At 37.0% G+C, this 10687-nt stretch overlaps 1 pseudogene; it reads left to right on the top strand.

Annotated features, from left to right (window-relative positions):
- The first annotated feature begins 8389 nt into the window (after positions 1 to 8389).
- LOC118554087 (ferritin heavy chain pseudogene) lies at positions 8390 to 8971 on the top strand (annotated as a pseudogene).
- Positions 8972 to 10687: the final 1716 nt, after the last annotated feature.

Genomic DNA, 10687 nt, shown 5'->3' with positions numbered 1-10687 from the left:
GAAGAGTGGGCAAAAATATTCCATATTATTATTATTTATACATTATATCACTCTAACCCAAATTATGAAATACAGGCTATTAATTCATGTTAATCATATCTCTTTAGAATAACACATATTCATACCACAATCCACATTAAGGGCCAAATTTTAGCTAACATTAACATTAGCTATTAAATCATAATATGTACACACAAATATATGCATTCAATACACACATACACACCATGATTTTCTAAGATGTTATTGAACCTATCACAAATTTTTAAATGAATTGCTATTTTACAAAAATAGTCTATTATATTACCTGTTTTCTCTTGTTCACTTGACCTAACAACACTCCTTTGCAAGAAGATAGTCTGAGAGATGCTCTACATCATTCAGCTATGAAACAGTTTTATAAAACCATGTGTCCCATACAGAGACTTCCTCCAATGAACTGGTTTAATTTAGAATGTAATCTAACCAAATATATTTAACAGGATGGCTAGGAGAATCACCACCATGGTTTATAAAACAGTGTCTCTGAGAGAAAAGAAAGTAGACTTTTGGTTCTGCATAGAATCTTATTATTCCTATCTCCATTTCCCCTCCTACATTTGTAACAACTGAATAAACTGAATGTTTTTTTCATCTTGTAGCTATAATCTCTGTAGACAAAATGATTAACTGAAATACTCTGATGTGATCAATGTATTTACCAATCTGTAATAATGTTAAGAATTGATTATCGTAATTTGGGGAATTGTGTACCTTGATCCATTTATAAACTTTTTTTTTTTTTCTAAAAATTAGGGACTGTTGGGCGCCTGGGTGGCTCAGTTGGTTAAGCGACTGCCTTTGGCTCAGGTCATGATCCTGGAGTCCCAGGATCGAGTCCCGCATCGGGCTCCCTGCTCAGCAGGGAGTCTGCTTCTCCCTCTGACCCTCCCCCCTCTCATGTGCTCTCTCTCTCTCTCTCAAATAAATAAATAAAATCTTTAAAAAAATAAAATAAAATAAAAAATAAAAAAAATAAAAATAAAAATTAGGGACTGTTAATGTGAAAAAGAAAAAAAGAATTAAGGGAGAAGGGCCACATTGGGAAAATTGTATTTCTCTGCAGCATAATTGAGGAATACATTTGATTAAGGACCAAAGTAATAATTTAGGAGGGAATAAAAGCATTGATAATTGACAGAGACATGGTAAAATAGGGAAGGAAGCATTGTAAGTACATTATTTTGGACATGGAACTGATACTTCTAGTTATCATTAATGTTTTTAGTCTTTGGTGGTTTGTTAGGCTCTAAGGAGTGCTAAGGAATGTATGAATAGCAGCAGATAAAAGAAAATAATATTCAGTGCCACCAGAAGCTGCTCTCGGCTCAGCTTTCCCCTTCTACTCCAAGCCAGGGACTTTACCACACACAGAGTCAAAGTGTTATCCCTCAGGAATTATTTTCAATAGATTTCTCCCACTCAATTTCCAGTTTCAACAGCCTCTATCCTTTCAAGAGGGCTGCCTTGAGCCTCACCTTCCTTCCCAAATCCACCAGTTCCTCCACAGCACATCCTTAATTCATGTCCTGAAAAGGAATGCTAGGTTTTGTCTTTGCACTCAACCCCTCTTCCAACACACACACACACACACACGCACGTGCGCACCCAAAACACAAACACGTGCTATATAAATTCATATCACTGCCAATGATTTCAAAGAATCAGCACTTTTCTGGCAGGAGAAAATCAAGGGGTAACATTACTAATGGACAACTGAGTCATAAAGGCAATAGCATTTGGCAGATTATTAATGAGCCTTTCCTCAAGAGTTGTTTGTCATGCAAGAAATCATAACTTAAGTGCACCATCTGTATAAGCAGAAGTGAAACATTAAATAATCTTTCTTATCTAAAGAATATATCCCAATCCGTTGATTCATATTGAAATAAATGAGGTTTAAGATCATTTTGGCAGAAAGCTACTAAGTATCAGATATTTCCTAGGAATTTGAAATTCCCTAAATAGGCTGACATGACCTTAAATATTCAGAGATGTTTTTGGAATATGGCAAAAGTCTTCAGAAAATAAGTCAAAAGGACATTGTTTATTTTCCTGTACAAGCAAGAATTGAAGAATTAAAAGCTCAAAGGGAAGATAATAAATGTAAATAATACACAGGAAGCTCTTTACAAAAAAACTTCTGCTTTTGTAAGTTGTGTTTTTCACTGAGTTTTAATATTTGCTGGTTGAGGTAATTACATTTTTATGAAAAAGGAAAACATCAAATAAGCCATTCAGAATGTGGAAGAAAAGTTTAGAAAATTCAAAAATGAGAGTAAATTGGTTATTCGTGTCAAATTACAAATAATAATGATCACATTAAATTTAAGCTTATCCTATTAACACTCTGGGTTAATATTAGAGTAAGGTATGGAATCACAGGAAAATTTTGAAAGTATTATGTTTTTTCCCTAACTAGTTTGGAAAAACATACATTTGTGTTTAATGAACAAAATACCTACAGCTTCAACCAAGACATTCTGGATCTTTAGGTTGGGAAACAAATAAAGGAAATCTCATCTAAAATGGAGTTGGAAAGCCCTGAAGGGGGAGCTCTCAGACACGACCACTCACTGTGGATTGCAAACCCCAACTGGAAGAATCTGACCTCAGCAGGAAGAAACTCAGTTTACTACCCCAGTAGCAGGAAGGAAAATTTTCTTTTTGCCCATCAACAGCAACAGCCAATGAGAAACTCCCACACTCAGCCAATTAGAAGTTTGAACTCTCACCTTCCTATAATGGACTTTTGTTCTACACCACCCCTCCCAATTTCCTTCTTTCATCAATAAAAGCAAGTCCCCTCCTTTGCTCTCCAGAATTGCCAATGGTTTGTCATAGTTTGCCTATCTCGAATTGCAATTCCCCTGCTATTCCCATATAAACTCATTGTGCTGGTAAAATAACTGGACATTTTATTTTAAGGTTGACAATTTTAACTAACATAATTTCACTAAATATATTTTCCCTAAACATAATTGCGGGCGCCTGGGTGGCTCAGTTGGTTAAGCGACTGCCTTCGGCTCAGGTCATGATTCTGGAGTCCCAGGATCGAGTCCCGCATCGGGCTCCCTGCTCGGCAGGGAGCCTGCTTCTCCCTCTGACCCTCCTCCCTCTCATGCTCTCTGTCTCTCATTCTCTCTCTCGCAAATAAATAAAATCTTAAAAAAAATAAAAAAAATAAAAAAAATAAAAAAAAAATAAACATAATTGCTATGTAGGAAAAGGTATGAGAACTTCTGTAGCAATTTCCATATCTGTGACAACAGAAGTAAAGATTTGAAACAAAATATTTTTGAATACATGTGAATATTTCAAAGTAAATAAATTAATATATATTCTATTAATTATCAACTCATTAGCAACTAATTTTATATTGGCCATATTTGCATTTTACTGGTGAAAAAAGTGAACTGAAACAAACTCTTAGGCTATGAGATTAAAGTCAGTGTCTGTTGCAATCATTCAGCATACAGCACAAAGCTGGACATTTATTAAATCCTAAATACTTACTGATTAGATATATGGTGTGTTCATGCCATTCTAACTCAGTGTTCTCTAGCTGTATTTGTGAATTCCATGGATCTGTTCTTGTGTTTACATCTAAATTAAAAATTGCTAGAACCATTTTCAGGATCATCTTGATTTCTTCATAGCTCAATACAGCCACACAAACTCCATGTCCACATTTGCATGTGTGCTCTGAATCATGTTGAATGTGACTTCTGTATGACTAGCATATCCTAGTGTAAAAATGACAACTGTCCCATGTCCACCCTTATGGTCATGTTGACTTGTTTTACCAACTGCAAAGGCTAAAACTTCCTTTTAAAGTGATGACTGGGAAATGCACAATAGTTTAATAGAATGGAACTTCAGCACCTTCAGTTATTGAAGTTATTGAGACTTTTAATACGTCATGAAATAAGCTGCATCAGAATAAAGTATCACCTTATTTTATACAAGTTAATAAAAAAAGAACACGGACAGACAATATTTAAATGATGACTTCCACAAACTGAAAGCAAATGTCAATCATTTCAGTAAAGAAGAGTAGTCAAGAACTGAGATGATGAATGTATATCGGGGCATAGAGGCATGGCACACTCAAAAGAAAACTTGCATCTTGGCAACTAAATTTAGTATCAGCGAAAAGTGATTGTACTTAAGACAAAAAGCATAATGTGATACATAATTGGAATTTCTTAATTTTAATTTTATTAGTTTTATAGTTTTATCTGTATATATTTATGATAATAAATATAAGTAAACCAATATAAAAATAAATATTAAATAAATATAAATATTTATTTGTATACATTTACAGATATAAAAGCATACCTTTAAGCACAGAGATTTTTATACCTAGTTTTGTGTTTATGCATACCAAATTAAAATTATAATAGTGAATTGCCACCATTGGGTATCTGTGATTTTGTTTCCTTCTAAAAGAAACACAGTTTAAATACATATTCAACATCCATTCCCACTCATTGTTTTAATTTAGAAAAATAATGAGACTAAAGCTTTTAATAGACCTCTCAATCTTTTAATTCTTATTTTTGAGCCCCTACTATGTGAAATTTAGCATCAAACAAGTTAAACAGTCTTTGTCTTAACAGAGCTCATCATGATGGTCCAGCCAAACTTTCCAAACTACCTAGAGAAAAATCACTTCAGAATGTCACTCTCTGCTTTTACAAGATGTGTGCTTGAGCATACTCTCTAATTCACAATTTCTTTACCTGTAAAATATGAGTGATAATAATAAAAATTAACTCAGAGAGTATCAGTAATAGTGAGATAATATAGAGTCAACAGCCCAGAGACAGATTAATATTGACTTTGGATTGATAAATAATATTGATTTTGGACTGATACATCACTTTTCATTACCCCTCATTAAATGATTTCTTTATACATATGCACGCACACACACATACAAGTTTACATATAAGCTTTTAAGCTTACATATATGCATATATACATATATAAATGTATACACACGTTTATTTATGGAGAGTGACATAAGTCACCAACTGCTGCTATTTATGGTCCACTTCCCTATGAATATATCGTCAAACTTACTGCATGTATTAATTTTTAAAGAAGGGATTATATGGAACATTGAATAGCACTTCACTGCAAAAAAATGCAAATATGAGTTTACAGAACAAGTTTTTATGTTAGTACCTATAAAAATACCCAGCATATAATAGGTGTTCACTAGAAATATATACTGAATGAATGAATATGAGTTAATCACTGACACTGTGTCAGAACTTATTGTCTAACTATTAGTTCTGTAACATTTTTAAATAATGAATGGAAGTAAAAATCAAAGAGTTTTCACATTTATGGCACTGTAAGTTTTATTTGTTGACTCTGCACTTACTATGAATAATGCTGTGATGGTTAATTTTACATGTCAACTTGACTGGGCCGGGGGTACCCAGATATTTAGTCAAATATTATTCTGTGTATGCCCGTGAGGGTGTTTTTCCACGAAATTAACATTTAAAATAGTGGAGTGAGTAAAGCAGATTGCCTTTCCTAATATGGGTAAGCCTCTTGCAATCATTTGAAGGCCTGAAGAAAACAGAAGGCTGACTACCGCTGAGTAAGAGAGAACCCTTCCTGCCTGATTGGCTTTGACCTGGGACACTGATTTTTTTCCTGCCTTTGACTTGAACTTTCTGGGCTTCCAGTCTGCTGGTCTTTGAGCTACACTATCAGCTCTGCTAGGTCTCAAATTTGCCAAATGCAGATTTGGGGACTTGTCAGCATCCATAAACATGTGAGCAAATTCCTTATTTTTATATACATATACACACATTTATATGTATATACATACTTTCATATATATAAATAATATATCCTATTGGTTCTGTTTCTCTGTAGAACACTAATGAAATACAAACACTGATCACAAACATTTCAAAGAAACCTTTATCTTATAGTTCTATATTGATGCTTTCAAGAAACATGATCTGCTTTGAAGTTTTCTCATTCTATGTTTATATTTAGTTTTATATTCCTCATTTTAGAAAACTGGATGTAATGCTTTTGTTTCTATTTATGTATATTTCCTTTGTGGAAATTTGAAGTTCCAGTCCATGCGTCTTTATTGATTTCCCTTAGAAAAGTTGGTTTTTAAGTCTTAGCTTTCTCTTATTTATAATATATATATTTTACCATTACCTTCTTCCCTAGGAGGTAATGATGAGGAATGAAATATTTGAGAAACACCATTATCATCCTTTAATAACCATTCAATAGTATTATTATTTTTAAATATTTGAGAAGGGATAAATTATTAAATAATCTTGAGACATAATGAGAAAATGTTTTACAAAATCAAGATCCCTTCTGCTTAAATAGATTCTCATAATGAAGTCTACAGTGGAATCTCCCAAGGAAATTTTGAAAGTCTACAATTATATTAAGACTAAACACTGATGTTAAGCAAATAAAGAATAAATTTTTCTCATTGAGAAATTGATCATGTAGTTCTTTTCCATCTGTAGTATGTGATTCTATCATTAAAATCACCTTATCAAATAGATTTCTATTTATTTACAGAATCAACAATTAAATGCCTTTAAAACTGCCTAGGTAAGTTTACATCATGACATTTGATATTTGATCCTTTGCTTTCATCATAAACAGTATTATAAAATAGTGTAAATTTCCAAAGAGAAATAAAGAGACCAAAAAAAAAAAAAAACCACAAAGGTGCATTAATTAGAGCCGTGGGATTAAACCTTTTTATAAAAATAGGTATTTTATTCTAACTTTATCTTAGAGCACTTATAATATTCTGTCACTCTATCTTCTACCTTGAGAACAGAGACCACATTTGATTCTTCTGTGTATCCCCAGAATCAAAAACAGTGTCTGACACATATTTGGAGTATCTAAACAGTTGTTGCATTAATGCACAAATAAATGAATTATAAATACCTAGGTTGGTTTTATGTCTTCCATTATAATATCCTTTAATTCTGAGGATATATTGCCTTTTAAATTTCTAAATACATGTGTAGTATCTTGTATGCATGCACTTACAACAATAAGGTGGGGGGAAGATGGCAGTTTTGTGTTTGTTTAGTTTGGTCTGCTTCTCCATTAAAATGCACACCCCATGGGAACAGAATTTGTCTCTTTGTTACTAATGTATGCCCAAATCACAGACCAATGCCTGGGCAATATTAGGTAATCAATAAATATTTGTTGAATGAATGAATAAAAGGCAATTTGAGATCAATGGTATTTCCTACCACTCTGGTTCATTCCATAGAATATAATTGAAGGAGTTTAAAAAAAAAAAAAAAAAAAAGGCTTGCTGAGTGGCAGCGAAAGTACAGATGAGGTTGGAGGAATATATCCACATGGTTAGCAGTGCATTCTCTAAGAATGCACCTAAAACTTTTGTTTTCTGCGAGAGAAAAGAGAAATCTGCATTTACCCAAGAGGAAGGGAATTGGCGAGCCAGGTGAGAGGGGGTGAGCAAATCTAGGATGTCAGTGAATAGATCACTGACGCTGTCCATACTGGGGTCCAGACAGGGCAGAAGGAATGTGTTACTAGGACTGCGCTGAAAGAGTAAGAGATGAGAGAGAATAAAGGGAGTGAAGAACAAGTGCAAAAAGAGTGGAAGACTGAGAGGTGGAAAGATTCGCTGAGACTTTGGAGGTGCTGCCCTGTTGGAAAAGACTGAACCTGATCATGAATAGGAGAGAAGTGGAGGTCCCTGAAACAATAAGGTCTAGGAACTGAGTGAGGAGGCTATCAGAAGTGTCATTAATATGGATGTTGAGTCACTGAGGATAGCTGCCATCCAAATAAAGCTTTGTGATACCAAATATTCCAATGGTTCCACACTGTATTTAATGAACAATCTCATCAGGACAATATTCCAGTACATTGCTCAAAGAAACCATGCATGTGACTAACTCAAAACGGTTGCACTTATATTCACGAGTAACATTTAAAAGTATTATATAGGCCACACGCTCAGCACAGAGTCGCACTGTCACCCAGCTCCTTGGAACCTGGAACAGCGCTTGCGCTCCGCCCCGCCCCGCCCCAGCCACGCCCCCTAGCCCCTCCAGAGCCCCCTCCCCACTGACCCCAACGACCTGCTAACGGATCCTCACCCCACCCCCCAACTCCCGGGTAACGGACCCACCTTCCGGTTCCAGCCCAGAGCTCGTGAGCCGCTAGCCCAGGAGCCTGCCCGCCTCCTGCCTCCCTCGTCGCCCACCCTGAAAAGGCGCCGAGGACCCGCCGCCACCGACTTTGGCCCCGCAGCCCTCGCTTGCGCACCGCCTTCGCCTTGGTGCCCGGGCCGCCAGCCATGGCCACCGCGCCGCTCTCACAAGTGCGCCAGAACTACCACCCCGACTGCGAGGCCGCCATCAACAGCCAGATCAACCTGGAGCTCTACGCCTCCTACGTGTATCTGTCCATGGCCTTCTACTTCGACCGCGACGACGTGGCCTTGAAGCACTTCGCCCGGTTCTTCCTGCGCCAGTCCCGCGAGGAGACCGAGCATGCCGAGAAGCTGATGCAGCTGCAGAACCAGCGCGGCGGCCGCATCCGCCTCCGCGACATCAAGAAGCCAGACCGCGACGACTGGGAGAGCGGCCTGAAGGCCATGGAGTGCGCCCTGCACCTGGAGAAGAGCGTCAACCAGTGCCTGCTCGACCTGCACCAGCTGGCCACCGACAAGAACGACGCCCACCTGTGCGACTTCCTGGAGAGCCACTACCTGCACGAGCAAGTCAAGTCCATCAAAGAGCTGGGGGGCTATGTCACCAACCTGCGCAAGATGCGGGCTCCCGAAGACGGCATGGCGGAGTACCTCTTTGACAAGCTCACCCTGGGCGACAGCGACAAAAAGAACTGAGTTGGGACTGTTTTCCCTATAGCCCAGGGTGCATGGTGACTTTCCTTGATCACCATGCCGAGCATGCATATTGCAGTATTGCCTTTGCAAAACGTTCCAGTTTTTTTCTTCCAGTTTTGCCATAAATAAAATTGTTTGGTTTCAATAAAGTTATTTGGCTCTTAAATAAATAAAGGTCTCTGGTTGATTCATGTGTACAAATCTCTCACCTTTTAAGTTTTAAAATAGGTAACCCGGAGTCCCTCTACCCACCCATGCCCCATTCACATACAGCTCAGGATCTCGGGAGATGGAGGGAGAAGGTATTCCATGGGACCCTGGAAAATACAGTATCAATTTTCCCCTTATAAACGATGTGGGTATATGAGGTTGGGGGGTGGGGTGGAGGGAGGTGGGGCCCTGGTGAATGTTAAGTGCATTGAATAGTAAAAGTATAGAAATATGGCCTGAAGATCATGACTGCAGTTGCATCTGGGCAAGAAGGAAAGGGAATGGCATTGGGCAGGGATTAAATTAAAGGGGATCTTGGCTTTATCTGAAATGTTTATGTTCATTAAATTCTGCAAATACTAATGGTTAAGTCTGCATAGCAAGAGAGAGATCTTGGAAGTCAGAATGTGACAGTATCTCTGACAAACTCATGCTGGGCAACAGTGATAATAGGAAACAAGTCTTAGGCCAGCTTAAACATAGACACTGGCAGTAATTTCCTGCGGTTACCAATGCCTGGCATACATGTTGGAGTTACAAAACAACCACTTATGTATGTTTTCTTTAATATGTATCATATGTATATCTGTACATGTATATGTATACACTCCAACCAGCAGCAGAGTTCATTGTGAATCTCCAGACAAGATCCTGAATGTTTGCTTAGGAAGACACTCTTTGTTAAAAAGCACTGCATTATTGGAAATGATATAGCTACTTTCTAGACCTTTCCTGAGCCTGATTATATTTCTGCCTCTGGGTTTCATGAATCCAACTGTGATTTAGCTTTTGTTATTTGCTACCAAGAAAACCTAAGCTAATATGTCTTCTTATCATCATTACACCTTTACCAGGCCCCACTGTAATTATTTGCAGTAAATAGCTCCTCTGGAGTAGTAAGTGGCATTTTTTCTTTATCCCTAGGACGGAGTCCACTGAAAGGAATAAAATTTTGAAGTTACCTGGATGGAAATACAAAGTAGTTGAAGACTGCTACCACAGGCATCCCTTTCACCTGAAAGTATTTCCTTTATAAAATTTACAGGTTTTAATTCCTTAGATCAGCCTTTCCAAGACTGTGTTCAGTATCAGCCAGTGCCACAAAATATTAGCAGATGTTCAGGGAAAAATGGATTCAAGGATATTTATAAACACACATATGTATATATATGCATGGATATATATATATATTTTATATTACACATCTTATATATATATAACATTTGTATTCATTGAATTAGCAGGATTTTTTGTTTTATTTTTCAGTTTTTGTTTACTCTAGGAATTTTAAGTCTTTAACATAAAAAATATATATACAGTGAATTTATAACAAGGGGATAGAATATTCATTGTTTCCCAAACATTCTGTCATAGGATCCCTTTTCTACCAAATCTCACAGAACAGCATTCCAAAGAAAATAGCTTTGGAAATGTTAAAAGATCTCATTGTCTGTTGTTTGAGAAGCACATACCTGGCAGCTAAACTTCACTCACTTTCACTAAAAAGTCATTATGAAAAACTGG

This window comes from Halichoerus grypus, chromosome X, assembly GCF_964656455.1.
Source record: "Halichoerus grypus chromosome X, mHalGry1.hap1.1, whole genome shotgun sequence".
Lineage (NCBI taxonomy): Eukaryota > Metazoa > Chordata > Mammalia > Carnivora > Phocidae > Halichoerus > Halichoerus grypus.
Note: the sequence above shows the minus strand (reverse complement) of the source record. Positions and strands in the feature narration are given on the sequence as shown.